The sequence below is a fragment of the Hypanus sabinus genome, chromosome 19, assembly GCF_030144855.1.
Source record: "Hypanus sabinus isolate sHypSab1 chromosome 19, sHypSab1.hap1, whole genome shotgun sequence".
NCBI lineage: Eukaryota > Metazoa > Chordata > Chondrichthyes > Myliobatiformes > Dasyatidae > Hypanus > Hypanus sabinus.
This window is the reverse complement of record NC_082724.1, coordinates 74,082,699-74,103,665: the sequence shown is the minus strand read 5'-3', so window position 1 is coordinate 74,103,665 and position 20,967 is coordinate 74,082,699. Positions and strand designations below refer to the sequence as shown.

At 43.2% G+C, this 20,967-nt stretch overlaps 1 protein-coding gene across 8 annotated transcripts in view; it reads right to left on the bottom strand.

The window, feature by feature from the left end:
• The window catches only part of plxnb1b (plexin b1b), a 411,056-nt gene that overhangs the window by 215,515 nt on the left and 174,574 nt on the right, over positions 1–20,967 (bottom strand). For 7 of the 8 annotated variants that reach the window (XM_059944759.1, XM_059944755.1, XM_059944751.1 and 4 more), the window contains exon 2: positions 12,799–12,883. The gene's annotated coding sequence lies outside the window, so the exon portion shown is untranslated. Of the gene's footprint in view, positions 1–12,798; positions 12,884–14,726; positions 14,886–20,967 lie in introns of all 8 variants that reach the window. The other variant, XM_059944752.1, reaches the window with a different exon arrangement.

Here is a 20,967-nt window from a genome sequence, read left to right as displayed (position 1 = left end):
GGCAGGTGGTCACTCCGGGACCACGGGAGGCAGATAGGTGGGTTACAGTCAGGAAGGGGAAGAGGCAGGTACCAGAGAGTACCCCAGTGGCTGTACCCCTTGACAATAAGTACTCATGTTTGAGTACTGTTGGGGGGGACAGCCTACCTGGTGGGAGTGACAATGGCCGGGCCTCCGGCACAGAGGACGGCCCTGTAGCTCAGAAGGGTAGGGTTAGAAGAAAGAGATCCATAGTAATAGGGGACTCAATAGTCAGGGGCTCAGACAGGCGTTTCTGTGGAGGTGACCGGGAGTCCCGGATGGTAATTTGCCTCCCTGGTGCCAGGGTTCGGGATGTTTCTGATCGCGTCCAATATATCCTGAAGTGGGAGGGTGAAGAGCCAGAGGTCATGGTACATGTAGGTACCAATGACATAGGAAGGAAAGGGGAAGAGGTCCTGAAACGAGAGTATAGGGAGTTAGGAAGGCAGTTAAGAAGAAGGACTGCAAAGGTAGTAATCTCGGGATTACTGCCTGTGCCACGCGACAGTGAGAGTAGGAATAGAATTAGGTGGAGGATGAATGCGTGGCTGTGGGATTGGAGCAGGGGGCAGGGATTCAAGTTTCTGGATCATTGGGACCTCTTTTGGGACAGGAGTGACCTGTTCAAGAAGGACGGGTTACACTTGATTCGTGGGGGGACCAATATCCTAGCGGGGAGGTTTGCTAGGGCGACAGGGCGGACTTTAAGCTAGTAAGATGGGGGGGCGGGAGACTATTTGAGGAGACTATGGGAGAGGAGGTTAGTTCACCAGTGGAGCAAGTAAATAGACAGTGTGTGAGGGAGGAAAGGCAGGTGATGGAGAAGGGATGCGCTCAGCCTGAAGATATAGGGGAGAAGAAAGAAAAGGATAATAAATTTGAATGCATTGTTAGGGATGGAAAGAGAGGAGGAGATGGAGAGAATCTTAAATGTATCTATTTTAATGCTAGGAGCATTGTAAGAAAGGTGGATGAGCTTAAAGCGTGGATTGATACCTGGAATTATGATGTTGTAGCTATTAGTGAAACATGGTTGCAGGAAGGGTGTGATTGGCAACTAAATATTCCTGGATTTAGTTGCTTCAGGTGTGATAGAGTAGGAGGGGCCAGAGGAGGAGGTGTTGCATTGCTTGTCCGAGAAAATCTTATGGCGGTGCTTTGGAAGGATAGATTAGAGAGCTCCTCTAGGGAGGCCATTTGGGTGGAATTGAAGAATGGGAAAGGTGCAGTAACACTGATAGGAGTGTATTATAGGCCATCTAATGGGGCGCGTGAGTTGGAAGAGCAAATGTGTAAGGAGATAGCAGATAGCACAAGGTGGTGATTGTGGGAGATTTTAATTTTCCACACGTAGACTGGGAAGCTCATTCTGTAAAAGGGCTGGATGGTTTAGAGTTTGTGAAATGTGTGCAGGATAGTTTTTTGCAACAATACATAGAAGTACTGACTAGAGATGGGGCAGTGTTGGGAATTCCCTGTTAGGGAATGCGATAGGTCAGCTGACAGATGTATGTGTTGGGGAGCACTTCGGGTCCAGTGATCACAATAGCATTAGCTTCAATATAATTATGGAGAAGAACAGGACAGGACCTAGAGTTGAGATTTTTGATTGGAGCAAGGCTAACTTTGAGGGGATGCAAAGGGATTTAGAGAGAGTGGATTGGGTCAAGTTGTTTAATGGGAAGGATGTAATGGAGAAATGGAGGTCATTTAAGGGTGAAATTATGAGGGTACAGAATCTTTATGTTCCTGTTAGGGTGAAAGGAAAGGTTAAAGGTTTGAGAGCACCATGGTTTTCAAGGGATATTAGAAATTTGGTTCAGAAAAAGAGGGATGTCTACAATAGATATAGGCAGCATGGAGTAAAGGAATTGCTCGAGGAATATAAAGAATGTAAAAGGAATCTTAAGAAAGAGATTAGAAAAGCCAAAAGAAGATACGAGGTTGGTTTGGCAAATAAGGTGAAAGGTTTCTACAGTTATATTAAAAGCAAGAGGATAGTGAGGGATAAAATTGGCCCCTTAGAGAATCAGAGTGGTCAGCTATGTGTGGAACCGAAGGAGATGGGAGAGATTTTGAATGATTTCTTCTCTTCGGTATTGACTAAGGAGAAGGATATTGAATTGTCTAAGGTGTGGGAAACAAGTAAGGAAGTTATGGAACCTATGACAATTAAAGAGGTGGAAGTACTGGTGCTTTTAAGAAATTTAAAAGTGGATAAATCTCCGGGTCCTGACAGTATATTCCCCAGGACCTTGAGGGAAGTTTGTGTGGAAATAGCAGGAGCTCTGACGGAGATCTTTAATATGTCATTAGAAACGGGGATTGTGCCGGAGGATTGGCGTATTGCTCATGTGGTTCCATTGTTTAAAAAGGGTTCTAGGAGGAAGCCTAGCAATTATAGACCTATCAGTTTGACATCAGTGGTGGGTAAATTAATGGAAAGTATTCTTAGAGATAGTATTTATAATTATCTGGATAGACGGGATCTGATTAGAAGTAGCCAGCATGGATTTGTGCGTGGAAGGTCATGTTTGACAAACCCTATTGAATTTTTTGAAGAAGTTACGAGGAATGTTGACAAGGGTAAGGCAGTGGATGTAGTCTATATGGACTTCAGCAAAGCCTTTGACAAAGTTCCACATGGAAGGTTAGTTAAGAAGGTTCAGTCGTTAGGTATTAATGCTGGAGTAATAAAATGGGTTCAACAGTGGCTAGATGGGAGATGCCAGAGAGTAGTGGTGGATAATTGTTTATCGGGATGGAGGCCGGTGACTAGCGGGGTGCCTCAGGGATCTGTTTTGGGCCCAATGTTGTTTGTAATATACATAAATGATCTGGATGATGGGGTGGTAAATTGGATTAGTAAGTATGCCGATGATACTAAGGTAGGAGGTGTTGTGGATAATGAGGTGGATTTTCAAAGCTTGCAGGGAGATTTATGCCGGTTAGAAGAATGGGCTGAACGTTGGCAGATGGAGTTTAATGCTGAGAAGTGTGAGGTTCTACATTTTGGCAGGAATAATCCAAATAGAACATACAGAGTAAATGGTAGGGCATTGAGGTATGCAGAGGAACAGAGAGATCTAGGAATAACTGTGCATAGTTCCCTGAAAGTGGAGTCTCATGTAGATAGGGTGGTGAAGAGGGCTTTTGGAACGCTGGCCTTTATAAATCAAAGCATTGAGTACAGAAGTTGGGATGTAATGCTAAAGTTGTACAAGGCATTGGTAAGGCCAAGTTTGGAATATTGTGTGCAGTTCTGGTCACCGAATTATAGGAAAGATATCAATAAATTAGAGAGAGTGCAGAGACGATTTACTAGGATGTTACCTGGGTTTCAGCAATTAAGTTACAGAGAAAGGTTGAACAAGTTAGGTCTCTATTCATTGGAGCGTAGAAGGTTGAGGGGGGATTTGATCGAGGTATTTAAAATTTTGAGAGGGATAGATAGAGTTGACGTGAACAGGCTGTTTCCATTGAGAGTAGGGGAGATTCAAACGAGAGGACATGATTTGAGAGTTAGGGGGCAGAAGTTTAAGGGAAACACGAGGGGGTATTTCTTTACTCAGAGAGTGATAGCTGTGTGGAATGAGCTTCCTGTAGAAGTAGTAGAGGCCAGTTCAGTTGTATCATTTAAGGTAAAATTGGATAGGTATATGGACAGGAAAGGAGTGGAGGGTTATGGGCTGAGTGCGGGTAGGTGGGACTAGGTGAGATTAAGGGTTCGGCACGGACTAGGAGGGCCAAGATGGCCTGTTTCCATGCTGTGATTGTTATATGTTAAAATGGAAACCCTATCTCACACCCTATTGGCCGATATTAAACTGGAAAAAGCAACACGTAATGCAGAACCAGATATGTGCTAGGGTTTGCTGTAGCCCTGTTGTCCATGAGAAAGGTCATCGCAGCTGTATAAAAACAGAAGGATTTCAGCAGAGCTCACAATGCAAAGGTGGTGTAGGGTCTGTGGTAAAAATGGGTAAGGGATCAAAGCTCAAGACAATAAAAATCTGGGGAACTCACATTCAGGACCTGTGCTCATATATGTGTATTGGAGTGAGGGAGCATGGCAGGAACATGAAGCTAAACAAGAGGGGTACAAGCAGGCTTTTTCTACTAGAACTTTCAGAAGGTCTTTGACAAGGTGACACACATGATACTGCTTAACAAGTTAATAGCCCATGCTATTACAGGAAACATTCAAGCATGTTTGAAGCATTGGCTGATTGGTGGGAGCAAAGAGTGGGAATAAAGGGAGCCTTTTTTGGTTGGCTGCCGGTGACTAGTGGTGTTCCACAGGGGTCTGTGTTGGGACCGATTCTTTCTACTTTAAATGTCAATGATTTAGATGATGGAACTGATGACTTTTTTAGACAAGTTTGCAAATAATATAACTATTATTAGGAGGGCCAGGTAGTGTTGAGGAAGCAGAGAGGCTAGAGAAGGACATAAAGAGATTAGGAGAATGGGCAAAGAGGTGGATGGAATATAGTGATAGGAATTCAGAATCAGAATCAGGTTTATTATCACTGGCGTGTGATGTGAAATTTGTTAACTTAGCAGGAACAGTTCAATGCGATACATAATCTAGCAGAGAGAGAAGAAAAATTAATAAGTAAAATGAAATATAATAATAAATAAATCAATCAATTATGTATATTGATTAGATTTTTTTAAATGTGCAAAAACAGAAATACTGCATATTAAAAAAAAGTGAGGTGGTGTCCAAATGCTTCAATGTCCATTTAGGAATCAAATGGCCGAGGGGAAGAAGCTATTCCTGAATCGCTGAGTGTGTGCCTTCAGGCTTCTGTACCTCCTACCTGATGGTAACAGTGAGGAAAGGCCTTCCCTGGGTGCTGGAGGTCCTCAATAATGGACACTGCCTTTCTGAGACACCGCTCCCTGAAGATGTCCTTAAGATGCTCATACACTTTGGTAAAAGAAATAAAAAGGTTGACTATACTCTAAATGGAGAAAAATTTAAAATGTGAGGTGTAAAGCGACTCGGAAGTCCTCATGCACGATTCCCTACAGGTTAATCCCTACAGGACAGATCAAGTCGGTGGTAAGAAAGGAAAATACAATGCTAGCTAGCATTCTTTCCAGCAGGTTAGAATATAAAAGCAAAGATGTTCAGTCAAGTCAAGTCACTGGTGAGGTCTCATTTGCAGAACTGAGCACAGTTTTGGGCTCCTTATCTAAGAAAGGTTTGGAGATGATTCAGTTGAGGCTTATGAGAATGATTCTGGGAATGAAAGATATTCTGGGCCTGTACTCCCTGGAATTCAGAAGAATGAAAGGGGATCTCATTGAAATCTATCAAATGTTGAAAGGCCTTGATAGAGTAGATTTGGAGAGGATATTTTCAAAGGTGGGGGAGTCTAAGACCAGAGGGCATAGCCTCAGAATCAAGGACGTTCATTTAGAACGGAGATGAGGAATTTCTTTAGCCAGAGAGTGGTGAATCTGTGGAATTCTTTGCCACAGGTGGAAGATGAGGCCATTGGATATACTTAAGGCAGAGGTTGATAGATTCTTGTTTAGGCAGCACACAAAAAGATATGGGGAGAAGCAGGAGATTGAGGCTGAGAGGAATCAGCCATGATAGCCATTGAGCAGACTCAATGGCCAAATGGCCTAATTATTCTCCTCTATCTTATGGTCTTAAGCATGGACTAGATTGTCCTAGGTTGTTTCTGTGCTGTACTGTTCTATGATTAAGAACACTGTGAGCTATACCAATGACCTGGTGGACCAGACGTGTGAGGAACAGTGGTGCTTTGGGCAGGAAAGGCTAACTTTGTCACCCATGTGGCAAAGAAACTTCTGGCTTTTCAGAGCCACTTTTCAATTAACACCTAAAGGCAATACCTTGTTCAGGAATGTCCTGGGATGTGAGAACACTTCTCGAGTCAACGCGACTGAGAGCATTGAAAATTGGTAGTCAGATTCTTCCTGTAGCTCACTCTCCAGCACTTTTGAGCAAAATAACTTTTAAAAGGATCACTTGGTTTGTTCAATTTATGATCTCTATAATCAGGATTAACTTCAGTCCTTCAAATGTCCCTTTCTGTCCCACTGTCTAAGTAAAAATAAAACACAATTTGATGATAACTTTGACCATCCAATCATGGACTGCGATTTGGCATGAAAAATCTTACAAATGGGAAACAAATACACGTTTTAACATTATTTTTGGTCTGGCATCACGCCGGGAAGGTGAGGCGGGGGGGTGGCCAACACCTATAAAAAAGCTCTTGATAATTTGGCCTAACATCTGCCTCTCTAGACAATTAAGAGAAAAAGCTGGACTAATAATGCAGAGAATAGGGTTCAAATCCCAGCAGGACAGTTTAAATCCAATTTAAGTAAACTTAGAATATCTCCTCATTATACAAATGAAAGTTAATAGCAATAATGGAGGCCATGAAATCACCAGATCATCATCTTTTAAAAACCATGCTGATCACTGTTGAGGCAGAAGATTTGTTGTCCTTTTGAAGTCTGGCTAACTCCACCATGGACAATCACAAGCCCAGTCGGGAAAGGAGGAGGCCGAGCATGGGGCTAGCAATCCCATTTCATAAAAACCCAACACGAAGCAAACACCAGAGGCAACACTAAAGGCTACAATTATACCAGTGCCAAAGAAAATAATGTGGGCTTCTTCAATGACTATCACCCGGTAGCACTCACATTGACAGTGATGAAATGCTTTGAGAGGTTGGTCATGACTATACTCAACTCCTGCCTACATTGCAATTTGCCTACGTCACAATGGGTCAATGGCAGATGCAATCTCCAGGGCTCTTCACACAGTTTTAGACCACATAGACAGCACAAACACCTACATCAGGATGCTGTTCATCGACTATAGTTCAGCATTTAACACCATCGTTCCCACAATCCTGATTGAGAAGTTGCAGAACCTGGGCCTCTGTACCTCCCTCTGCAATTGGATCCTCGACTTCCTAACCGGAAGTCTGTGCGGATTGGTGATAACATATCCTCCTCGCTGATGATCAGCACTGGCGCACCTCAGGGGTGTGTGCTTAGCCCACTGCTCTACTCTCTATAAACACATGACTGTGTGGCCAGGCATCGCTCAAACACAATCTACAAATTTGCTGACGATACAACCATTGAATCTCAGGTGGTGACGAGAGGGCATACAGGAGTGAGATTTGCCAACCGGTGGAATGGTGCCGCAGCAACAACCAGGAACTCAACATCAGTAAGACGAAAGAGCTGATTGTGGACTTCAGGAAGGGTAAGACGAAGGAACCCATACCAATCCTCAGAGGGATCAGAAGTGGAGAGAGTGTCCTGGGTGTCAAGATCTCTGAGGATCTAACCTGGCCCCAACACATTGATGTAGTCATAAAGAAGGCAAAACAGCGGCTATACTTTATTAGGAGTTTGAAGCGATTTGGCATGTCAACAAATACACTCAAAAACTTCTATAGTTGTACTGTGGAGAGCATTCTGACAGGCTGCATCACTGTCTGGTATAGAGGGGCTACTGCACAGGACCGAAAGAGGCTACAGAAGGTTGTAAATCTAGTCAGCTCCATCTTGGGTACTCGCCTACAAAGTACCCAGGACATCTTCAGGGAACGGTATCTCAGAAAGGCAGTGTCCATTATTAAAGACCTCCAGCACCCAGAGCATGCCCTTTTCTCACTGTTACCACCAGGTAGGAGGTACAGAAGCCTGAAGGGACACACTCAATGATTCAGGAACAGCTTCTTCCCCTCTGCCATCTGATTCCTAAATGGACTTAGAAGTTTTGGACACTACCTCACTTTATTAATATACAGTATTTCTGTTTTTGCACATTTTTAATAATCTATTCAATATACGTAATTGATTTACTTGTTTACTTATTATGTTTTATTTTATTTTTTTCCCTCCCTCTGCGAGATTATATATTGCATTGAACTGCTAATGCTAAGTTAACAAATTTCACGTCACATGCCAGTAATAATAAACTTGATTCTGATTCTGACGCTCCAATGACCTTATCCCTGAGCGGGGAAGGACCCTCGCCTAGAAAACGTAAAGAAACCATACAGTGAAAGCTGAAGCCACAGGGCCGATCAAGCTTTGCCCAGGACAGAAGACGAGTGAGCTGCTGCTGCCAGCCAGTGCCCCAGGAGGGGAATGGGCTAAAGAAGAGGATGACGTGTAGGTCTATCCAAGACACTACACTGCTCTCGGACCAAGTCGCACAGTACAACTGGCAAGAATATGCGATATTACAGCTTTTGTACTGCATTTACGATGGACAATAAATGTTGCTTTGCCAGCAGTGGCTGCACCCTGTGAATCCATTAACAAACCTCACAAAGTATTCCAGTACATTGAAAGTCCGGGTAAAAATAGTTACTCAGAGATGTTATACTGTGTTTCTGACCTTTATTGCCAACAGTAATCCTCCAAACTATCAACTGGACATGGTTTGGCAGAAAGCTAAAGCTGCAAACCTCAACCTTGCAGAACCGGGAGCACCTGGTGTTCTTGTACTATACAATAGGCACGGTATCACAGACAGGTAGCGTTCCCCAGCACAAATAACCCCAGGCAACGATGGCAAAGCCACTTATTGAACCACTGCTCAATATAAATATAATAATAACAAAAATAATCATATTTCAGTGTTTTCTCCCAGATTTGCATCAGGTTTTTATAACCCAATAAATCTTTTCACCTGCCACAAATCACAAAGAGCTGGCCCCATAACTTGGCAAAACACTTGCCTCAAGGTTTTTTTATTTAACTCACTCAAAGAAAGGAAGAATGTAGCAATGAGCAGTGAGGGTGGCCAAGTTTGACACCACATACTGTGTTTATACAACACCAGCATTGTGGTAATACACCCACTAGCAATTGTGTTTTACGCCTACTGGCATTGTGGTAATACACTCAGTGTGTAATACACCCACTGGACGATTGTGTGATCTTAATGTTAATATTGGCTGATTCATGAAGGGGGTCTTCAAGACAAGAAGAAACACTCAATTCTGCTCTTCTCCATACCACCTCTCCACACCTCACCTCTTGCTTCTGTTGAAGTCTACACAGATCTGACTGCCTGGCAGATCAGGACATGATGGCTGGTACCCTGGTGGTTAACAAGGTGACCAACGCAATCATGGAGCATCAACACCTCAGCTAACAGGCCTCCTCCAGTGTTTGCATTGGAGCTTCTGAAAAAGGGAATGGCAGGCCCAAAATATGTCTGCATCTATAACAGGAAGATTCGCTGTCTCTTGTGAAATGGTCCCAAATTTCAAAGGTGCTGCCAGGCTGTGGCTTGTTTCTCACACTTCCATGGCAGCCTTTGCAATCATGAGAATCGTCTAAGCAACCCTGACCTCGAGCTTGTCAGCCTCGAAACGGCAACTCTTTATTCCTCTCTATAAATGCTGCCTGACTTGCTGAGTTCCTTCACCACTATGCATGAGTGGCTCTCCAAGATATTCCCTTTGTCCCATTTCCCAGCATTCCGGCATTTTTGCATGCGTTGCTGGAGATTCATGTTGTAAAGTGGAAAAGAGGACTTGATCCAGTGGGAAGAGTTGTTTGAGACGGAACCTTGAAATGAATTTTCCTGGGCTGAGATTCCAACTTGAGCTGGGTTCGTCAGTTGTTCCACAGGAAAATGCCAAAGGATTGGGCCTGAAGTTTGTCAAACATGTCCTTTTTTGGACAGAAAAATAATGTTTCTGGGTGTCAACATTTCTGAGGATCTATCCTGGACCCAACACATTGATCAATTACAAAGAAGGCATAACAGCATCCATATTGCATTAGGAGTTTGAGGAGAAATGGTATGCCACCAAAGACACTCTCAACTTCCTACGGATATACCGTGGAGAGCATTCTAACTGGTTGCATCACTGTCTTGTGTGAAGGGGCCACAGCAGAAGATCTGAAGAAAGTTGTAAGCTCAGCCACCTTCATCACGGGTACTCGGCTCCCCAGCATCCAAGGTGATGCCTCTAAAAGGCAGCATCCATCATAGAGGACTCCCATCACCCAGGTCATGCCCTCTTCTCATTGCTGCCATCAGGGAGGAGGTACAGGAGCCTGCAGACATCGTCAATGATACAGGACCCCCATCACCCAGGTCATGCCCTCTTCTCATTGCTGCCATCAGGGAGGAGGTACAGGAGCCTGAAGACACACACTCAATATTTCAGGAACAGCTTCCATCCCTCCACCATCAGATTTCTGAACCCACGGACATCACCCCAGTATTTCCACCCTCTCTGTTTGCACTACTTGCTTAATTATTTTTAATATATACTTATTGTAATTTATACTTTGTACAGTGTTTTGCACCATACTGTTGCTGCAAATCAACACATTTCATAACATACACCAGTAATACTAAACACAATTCTGATTCTGAATGCTTGGCACCAGTAAATGTACAAGGGTATTCTCTGAGTGGCGTGGCCAACATTTATCATTAACCATCGCATGCAAAAGCAACTCCTGAGGCTGGTGTGATCTCTGTGTGCCCTGGCTGCTTCCTGAGCCAACTGTTCACACACAGACTCACTGAGCGAAGCTGTGAGCAATGTGGTGTCTGCGGCTGTTGGAAAAAGAAACCACTCACGGAAGAAAGAGGGGAATACGCTTCTAAACTGTCTCAATTTACTATGTGCCCACATTCAACATTGTTTATTGGTACTCTTCAGTAAACGACTGTAAAGAAGAAAGAAATGATTGTGACTTTGGATCCATGCAGCTTAAAAAACAACTCCAGCACCGACACTCCCAACCCAACTGTGAAAGGAGGAGGCTTTGGCATGGGGCAGTAACCCCACCCCGTAAAAACCCCAGTGCTACAGAAATGCCACTAGAAACTCCAAAGAGCTCAAGGGCTCCATGAGCCAGTAGAGGTAATAAAAAACCCACAAAAAATATAAATATAAAAGCAATCCTATAAAACACAACTGTTGGAGTGTGGCCGCAGGTTATATAATCTTATGTACAAACTATATGTGTGAATCTTCCTGCTGAAATACATTTCGCCCTGACACGGAACAGGATGTGGTTTGACATCATGAAGAGATCCAGAAAACCACGTGCTTCGTTGGACGCCAGCATCTCTGGAATTTGGTGCAATCTGGGACCACATCTGTGCCAATGGGAAGGATTGTAGTGCGTCCCCAGATTGTAATGTGCCAAAGGGTGTGTCAAGTGCCTGCCGGGAAACCCAAGAGTCCCTGTGGAGTTTCGAGCAGGTCTCTGTGCTTCAACAAATGATACAGAGAAACAATCAAAGGTGTTTCCCAGGGACGTAACTGGCTTGTTAAAGGGGATGGGGCAAATTCAGAGGACATAACATGGGGCAGAAAATGGCAGGACAGATGATGTTTAAAAGCACGCAGACAAATGGCAAGAGACATATGAAGTGGGTCTCAGAAAAGGAATTCAGCTTAGTACAGACACTAGGGCCAATGTCAGATCAGCCTTGTCAAAGCATACCATGAAACGTGTCATCCGTGTCACGACCAACGTAAACTAAGAATGTGCTGGCAGCAGCCCGCAAGACCCTCCATGCTTCCAGTGCCAACATATTCACGTCCACAAGTTACTGTGCCATGCCTCATCTGAATGTTGAAGAAAACTGCAATGCCCACAAGAAACCCACACGGTCATGGGGAGAACACAAAAACTCCTTACAGGCAGTAGTGGGAATTAAACCCCGATCACTCATGTTATGTTAGCCACTACACTGCTGCACTGCTGTACCCTACCGCAATGAGCAGTAAACAGAGTAATGACAGTGAACAATTATAGTGTGTGAAAACAAGTGGGAAATATGAACTGTTCTGCTGGGATGCTGACTCTATTCGACTCTGGATATCGCCATGGCACGCATTTTGAGGCACAGTGCAGAATAGGCCCTTTCAGCCATACTGCCCAGCAACCCAATGATTTAATCTCAGGACAATTTACAAAGACAATTAAATAATTAACAGGTATGACCTTTGGACTGTGGGAGGGAACATGAAGGACATACAAACTCCTCACTGAACTCTGCATTCTGCACCCCGAGCTGGAATAACATTGTGCTATCTGGTACAATACTGTGACACCCACCCCCCACCCCCGGCTTCTTTTAGGAAGACTCTTTTAAAGCAAAGTTTCCCTACAGAGCCTCACTCATTTGCCCTGATTACACGCTGCCACAGCCACCCCAGTCAAGTTGTAAGGAGAAGGGCCTCCAACAGTCTCACTCGACTACAATTGCCCCAAGTTATCCTGACCTGGACATTGAGGGGAAAGGTGGGTGAGGTGGGGTGGGTGCAGAAAGATGATGAAAGAAGCTGGGAGGGGAGAGGTGGGAGAGACAAAGTGTTGAAGAAGGAATCTAATAGGAGGGGATAGTGGAATTGGGGAAGGAGACAGGGAACAAGAGAGAGGTGATGGGCTGATCATGAGGCTCTGGGAGAAGAGGTCAGAGTCATTAACCTGTCATCCCCAATCCACCTGAATCACTTTGAAGGACTCTTCATCTCATGTTCGCAATTTTTATTGCTTATTTATTATTATTGTTAGTTTTTTATCTTTGTATTTTAACACTTCATTGTCTTTTGCACATTGATTGATTGTCCTATTGGGTATTCTTTGATTCTATTATGTTTCTTGCATTTACTTTGAATGTTCACAAGAAAATGAATTTCAGGCCTTGATGATAAACCACTCTCCATTAATTTCTGCTTTTATCCCTAGAAAGGAAAGGCTGCTTACCATTTGTCTCTTCCAGGCTTCCGGACAGCTGCATTACCCCTGCACTGCCGGCCCTGTCTTTAGTGCTGTCCCCACACACATAGATCTGTAAACAAGAAAATACAATGTTATGGACTTCTGCTGGATCATCAGAGCCAAAACACAAATCGTTATTTTAAAAAACTCAAAGGAAAATACTGCAGATGCCCTAAATCTGAAATAAAACAGAAGGGCAGGCTGCTCTCTCGAAGTTAACAGGCATAGAATCATTGTGAAATACAGCACAGAAACGTGCCCTTTGAGCTGCTGAGTCTGTGCCGAACAGCTCTTTCCACAATCCTATCAACACCCTCCCTTAAAATTCAACCACTCATCTATACAAGAGGGCAAAGTTTCAAGTCAGTGGGACTTCACCAGAGTTCTTTCTTGCTCCTTTGATTACAAATTGACCCAGTGCATCTTGTGCTGGCTTTACATCAAATTAGCCCTTTGGCCCTGAGTTTTATAAGATCAAATTGAAAAGGGGTGATCATGGAAAAGAGGACAGCTAAGCTGAAATGGTTGCCTCAAGAGGGTACAGGTTTAAGGTGCTGGTTAGTAGGTACAGAGGAGATGTCAGGGGTAAGTTTTTTACTCAGAGAGTGCTGAGTGCGTGGAGTGGACTGCTGGCAACGGAGGTGGAGGCAGATATGATAGGGTCTCTTAAGAGGCTTTTGGATAGGTACATGGAGCTTAGAAAAATAGAGGGCTATAGGTAAACCTAGTAATTTCTGAGGTAGGGATGTGTTCGGAACAACTTTGTAGGCCAAAGGGCCTGTATTGTGCTGTCGGTTTTCTATGTTTCTAAAATCCTGGGCAGAGGATCTAACTTCAAACCAGCAAGATTAAACCTTACCACTAACTTCAACATAAACAAGTCCATGAAAGGAAGTTTTATAAAGTGGTGGCACTGCAGCACACTGGTTAGCATACTATTTAAACGCAAGTTGTAAGATCTGCGTTCAATTCCCGAGTTCGCACATATCCCCCCATGACCACAAGGCTGTTCTGATTTCCTCCCACATTTCAAAAGACGGGCAGGTTAGGGTTAGTGAGTTGTGGGCACGCAATGCTGGTGCTGGAAATGCAGCAATACATGTGGGCTACACTCAATAAATTCTCAGACTCTGTTGGTCATTGATGTAAACAATGGTTTTCACCTTACAGTTCGCTGTTTCGACGTACATGTGACAAATAAAACTAATCTTTTAAATAATTCAGTGATCTCATCGACTGTGTAAATCAGCCCACTTCAATTCTTTTTGACATTGATGTCCTTGAAATGGACCAATGGGCTGCAAGAAAGAGCAGAGGTCAAACCCAGCCTGGCTTGAAATGGACCAATGGCTGAAAGGAAGAGCAGAGGTCAAACCCAGCCTGGCTTTGAAGCAGGCCTCTCGCTGAAATGGTCAGCAGCATGGTTGTCTCAATGACAGCGCTCCACCGCCACCACCACGCTAAACAAAAGACTGGGCATGAAAAGAGTTGAAAAGCTGTGTGGAAAACCATGGGGAGAAACCTTTGATGAATTTGCAAACTTGTTGGTGGGACATTTTTGTTTCTCACACCATTCTCTGTAAACTCTAGGGAGCGTTGTGCATGAGAATCCCAGGAGTTCAGCAGTTTCTGAGATACTCAAAGCACCAATTATTCCACTGTCAAAGTCACTTGGATCATATTTCCCCCCATTCTGAATTTTGGTCTAAGCAACAGCTGAACCTCTTGACCACGTCCACATGTTTTTATGCTTTGCGTTATGGCTACGTGATTGACTGATTAGATATCTGCATGAACAAGTAGTACACAGGTGGATCTGATAGAGTGGTCACTGAGTCACGTTGTCAATTATTGTTGAAATAGTTGGCACAGTTGCATAGCGGTTAGTGTAACGCAGTTACAGAGCTACCAACCCGGGTTGAATTCTGCTGATGTCTGTAAGGAGTTTGTATTTTCACCCTGTGACTGCATGGGGTCCTCCCGATTCTCCAGCTTCTTCCCACATTCCCAAAACGGGGATTGGTAGGTTAATTGGTCATACAGGTATAACCAGGAAGCACAGACTTGATGGGCTGTATCTCCAAATAAATAAAAGTAGGTTAGTCACACATGTGCCACTTATTTTATGTAACTCAATGCACAGCTAGAATAATTCTGGATCAACAGTCCAGTCTTCTCCGTACAAACTGAGTCAGCTTGTTCGAGTGTCAGCCACAGGCTACTACACTGGCCAAACCTCCAGCAACAACACAGCTCAAAGGGCAGAAGAACCTGTGCCATCCTCGATCTCAATATACAAATGAACCAAGCAGGAACAGGTGCAAGGACAAGAGGTCAACCAGCTTCAAACTTAAATACGTGCAGTGCTGTAGTCATTCAGTAACCAGTTTTGCACTGGAGTAGTCTGGATTATTGACCCAGAACCTTCCAGCTTTGCAGTGAGTTCAAATCCCAATAAGGCAGCTGGGAAATTTAAATTCCAGGACTGAGATAAATTTAAAGTGATATGCTGGATTCAGTAAAAACCTTTAAGTTCAGAAAAGGTTATCTGTTGCCCTTATCCTGACAGGGATATGTTGACCTGACTAGCCTCTACAAAGTGGGACAGTTCGCAGGGAAATTAGGGATGGTCCATAAATATGGGCCTTGCCAGAGACACCCACATCCTTTGAACTATACCAAAAATTGTAAATTCTTCTTTCAGAAGAATTCATGGCCCACTTGAACTTTATAGCATCTGAACCAACAAGGAGTTCCTCATTGACCATCCTCTTTCAAGGAAAGCAGAAAATCAAGTAACAGCCCAAGAGAGCCCATCTACAAGTAATCCACACACCTGACCAAATATTTGTCAGAACCCTGGACTTACACAACCGCCCAGCAGACTTGGCCCGAAGCTGGCTTTCACTCACACACCGGGCATTTGTTCATTCACCCTCAGTGGGACCAGTGTGAATGACTTTGTCAGGAGTCCTAACAGAGACGTATTCAACTCCTGGGTGGGTCCAACAAAAACTCCCGACAAAATATCTGGAGAGAGAACTTTAATTGGCTGGATTCTTTGGTTAATAATTTAAGCGTTTATTGAAGTCAAAACCAAGCCTGGCCTATCTTACCGTTGAAAGCATAGTTGAACATAAATTGTCTTCTTTTATACTTTATTTGCTTCTCTGTGTGCCGTTTTTCTATTGAACTTCTTTGTTTCACTGCAAATGCCCACAAGGGTAGCATACGGTGACATATACACACTTTGATAATAAATTTACTTTTAACGATGAAGGGTTATAAATTGCATTCAAGAGGCTTCTAAGCCATCAGTATGGAGTGAAATCTTCAATCTTTAAGATAATTAAGTAGCTGTAAGGAAAGAAGCTATCCCTTGATAATGGGCTAAATTTAATCACAAAAAATGCTTTGAAATTAAAGCTTAGCTAATGAAAAGACGAACTTCCACAAAAAAAACTTCAGTCAGGGAACTACTGGGGTTACGTCCACAGAGATTCAAAACTGCATGAGCTGAGATCTGCTCCAGGATCCATTCAAGATCAAGAAATCAAGACTGTTTAATGTCATTTCCGGTACGCTGGTGTAAAGGAAAGCAAAATAATTACTATAGCTCTAATGTAGTGCGAAAAAACACAAAAGATAAAGAACACAATAAATATAAATACATAAGATAGCTTATAGACATAGATTGATTGTATGTCCATAAAGTGACACTAGGCACAGGAGTGTCTGTACACAAGGTGACTGACAGGAAATGATAAAGTAGTGGTGTTTGGGGTATGGAGGGGTGGGTTAGTGGGTGGACCTGTTGATCAGCCTTACGGCTTGAGGAACGTATATGTTTTTGAGTTTGATGGCCTCCTCCCTGATGGGAGTGGGAGGGACAGTCCGGGTGCATGGTGGGTGTCACGATGTTACTGGCCCTTCTCCAGGGGGATACTTCCTGTATATATGGAGTTATGATACAGAACTACTTGAAGAACATACAGATTCACAGGGCAGAATGGCCTCTGCCTATTTCCAAACAAACCCTACACAGGAACTGGGTTGCAAAATACAAACAGACTATTTATTAGGCAACACACAAAACAGTGTTGGATTGTTACCTCTTGCCAAGAATCACTTTGTCACTTCACCCAGTCTTACATTATGTACATAGAAGCAGTCTATGGATACCAGGTCATCATATGGGTTTATGGCCACACAAACAGTTACTTGTACATTGTGCTTTACAGGATTACTTTTATATTTCTATTTATTCTGCTTTTTATATTGCCTTGGATCCATAAGAATGGCAATAAACAAGCTGGAATCCAAAAAGAGCAAATCACTGTGGGTCAAGCGGCATCTGTAGAGGCAAAGGGATGGTCAAAGTTATCAAACTACATCTATGTGACCATAGACAACCCTGGATTCATTTTCTTGTAGTATACTCAATAAATTCATAATAGAATAATAGAGTTAATGAAAGACTGCACTAACCAGTGTGCAAGAAAAGCTTTAAATACAAAAATTTTAAAAAATAATAAATAATTAAATATTAAATAACATGAACATGAGATGAAGAGTCTTGAAAGAGAGTCCAAAGGTTGTGGGAATATTTCAGTGATAGGACAAGTGATGTTGAATGAAGTTATCCCCTTTGGTTCAAGAGCTTGATGGTTGAGCGGTAATAACTGTTCCTGAACCTGGTGATGTGAGTCGGGAGGCTCCTGTCCCACCTTGCTGATGGTGGTACAGGAGGAGAACATACTCTGGGTGGTGGGAGTTCCTGATAATTGATGCTGTTTTCTGGAGACAACACTCTGTGTAGATATGCTCAAAGGTGGGAGGGCTTTACCTGCGATGGACTGGGCCATATCCACTACTTTCTGTAGGATGTTCAGATCGAGACCCTACCTTAGGACTTCAGATTTAGTGTCTACAGTCTCTCGTGTCTTCAATTAATAAGCTCTTTTCATTTCTAGATGGGTTGCTCACCAGAACATTACACAGCTCTATCTCTGACTCAGTTTATCTATTCTTTTTCAAGGATCTCATCAGCTTCAGACTCGATATTCCAAAGCATTCCTAGCTACAGCCTAGCTCTGTAATTCAGAGGTTGCTCAGAACACTGCTGTACCAAGTTCCACTCAGCCATCATCCTTCTGCCTTTTCTCAACCAACACGGGCCACACATCCGGCAGCTTCTCATTTTGAAATTTTTATACTGGCGTTTATATTCTTTAATACCATCAACCTTTGCACATCTGAATGGGCACTTTCAACCTTTGTAGTCAGCTGCTTCAAACAGTTAAAACCAAAATCTCTGGAAATCCCTCCCACTCTTTCTTCACTTCTCTCTCCTCTGATCTCTCCTTACGTAGCCAGGTATCATCTTTGTTTGGACGCACGTCAGTGAAACTCCTTGCAATGCATCTGAACTGCTGAATGTACACCACAATGGTAGCCACTTTAGCTTTTAGCTTTTCATGTTAAAAGCTATTTAGCTTTTATGCTCTCATGATTCCTTAAGATTGTTATAGCTGGGGGAGGGGGAGGGGGTGTAGTGGGGATAAACTCCCACTAGCTATTAAATGCTCCCAATGACATGCATTTCAAACGGCCTCTGACAACCAAGTCTAACTCCTGGCCTTCATGTGTGGCTTAGCTACTAAGCCTGGCAGAACCACTTCCACTGACAGAAGAAGGGGCAAAAGCAGGTTACTGATACCTTAAAACAGTTACTTCGGGCAGATAGGGCTTGTCAGAAGTGGTTAGCAGCTCATCTAGAAGGAAAACCCTGATCTCACACGACCACTGGTTTTTGGCTATACTCATTCATGAGAAAGGCTTTGGGTGAAAACCCAAAGCAAAACTCCAGAGCTGGAGTCCCTAAGGCAGTCCTACAGTGAGTTCAGTTCTGACTGGCAACTCCTGTGATGCCATTGTGCTAAAATGGTCTCTGGCCATTCATCAGCCATGTAGAGTGCTGCACAGACAACAGCTTGATCTCCATATTGGACTGCCCAGGCTTGCTTATTAACAATCAAGGTAGACCCCGACCAACAGAGGGCCTTAATGACCTTTGACCAGAGACACTGTGAACGTCTCTGTGGATAACTTGGCTCCATCCAAGCACAAGCACCAAGAGGTTTTTCAAAAATGTTGTGAAGCCAGCTCAAGGCCAATGCCACAACAACATGGCATCCAATTAAGTTTGCTCCTTGGTTTCCGGAGCATCATTTTATTCATCTCATCGGGGGGTAAGAGATAATTTCAGGGAAAGTGACACCAGAGTCCCAAACGACAACAAGTCTAATGACATTTGGACTGTGATAAAAGGGGGAATAACACGAACGATTAAAGGTTGAGAAAGTAAAACCCTGTGCTCTCCACAGGAAGACCTTGATTTGCCTCAAACAAATAAACATAAAAATTAGCTTTATTGGCCACATGCATGCCAAAACATAAGAGTGAAATCCAGTTGCAAGAAAAAACTTGAGAACCCTTTGCAATTACCCGATCTGCTACGTTAATTACTCATAAAAATGTAATCTGATCTTCTTCTAAGTCACAATAATAGACAAACACAATCTGCCTAAACTAATAACAAATGAACTGTATTTCTTCTCGTCAATACTGAGTACAGTATACCATTTAAACAATCAGTCTGTGTTCAAAAACAACATCTGGAATAATCTCTTCTACAAAAGCTATTTGGGTCAGGTGTTCCAATCAGTGAGATGTGATTGGAGGTCTGGGTTGTAGAGGTGCACTGCCCTATAAAAAAAGACACAAAGTCAAGTTACTGACAGAGCCTGCTTTTCTCAAGAAAGATATGTTTATGTGCGCCATGCCTCAATCAAAACATTTTAGAGGACCTTAGTAGAAGAATTGTAGAGAAGCCTGAAGCTGCAAAAGGCTACAAAAGCACCTTGAAAGACCTGTGTGTTCCTCAGTCCACAGTCAGAGAAATTGTCTACAAATGGAGGAAACTCAGTACTGTTGAAACTCTCCCTAGGAGTGGGCATCCTGCAAAGATCACAACGTGCAATGTTGACGGTGGTGTAAAAGAACCCAAGGGTAACAGCAAAGGACCTGCAGAAATCTCAAGAACTTGCTAAAGTCTCTGTTCACATGTCCACTAAAGGAAAAACACTGAACGAGAATGGTGTTCATGGAGGGGACCACTGCTTCCCAAAACAAACATTGCTGCACGTCTCAAAGCACCACCTGGACGTTCCACACTTCCGCGACAATGTTCTGTGGGCAGGTGAGACAAATGTTGAACTTTTTGGCAGAAATGCACGTTGCAATGTTTGGAGGAAGAAGGGCACTGCACACCAAACACCAACACCTCATCCCAACTGTGAAGCATGGTGGAATGAGCATCATGGTTTAAGGCTGCTTTGCTGCCTCAGGGCCTGGCAGCTTGCAATCATTGAGTGAACAATTAATTCAAAATCATACCAAGGTATTTTACAGGAGAATGTCAGGTCAGCAGTCCGTCACCTTGCTTAATAGAAGTTGGATGATGCAACATCACTATGATCCAAAACAGAACATGTACTTATTCCCAGCCTGGACTATGAATGATTAAGCAATGTATTCAATAAAGACATTAAAAGTAAAATTGTTTGTGTGTCATTAGTTTAGGCAGATTGTGTTTGTCTACTATTGTGGCTTTGATAAAGATCAGATCACATTAATGTAGAAAACCAAGTAATTGCAAAGGGTTCACAAACCTTTTCTTGAAACTGTATCATTTGTGTGTCAAATTAAATCAGTGGGGATTGTGCTGGGCAAGTGCTGCTACGCTTCACGTGCCAGCATAGGATGCCCATAAATTACCAATCCTAACTGTACATCTTTGGAATAAGGGAGGAACGCAAAGCACCCAGGTGAACCCAGTCATGGGGCAAATGTACTTAAGGACAGCAGCACGAATTGAATCCCAACCAGTGATTGCTAGTGCCGTTATGGCATTATGCTAACTGCTACACCACAATAATGAAGCATTACCAGTTTTAAATTCTCACCTACAAATGCATTAGCAATGCAAACTAGTTGATGAAGGAACATGAAAAAATAAATTCAAATGATTCTGAAGGAGATTAAAGCACACAAAGGAAGAAATATTCAGCCTAGAAACCCCCTTGGGGAACA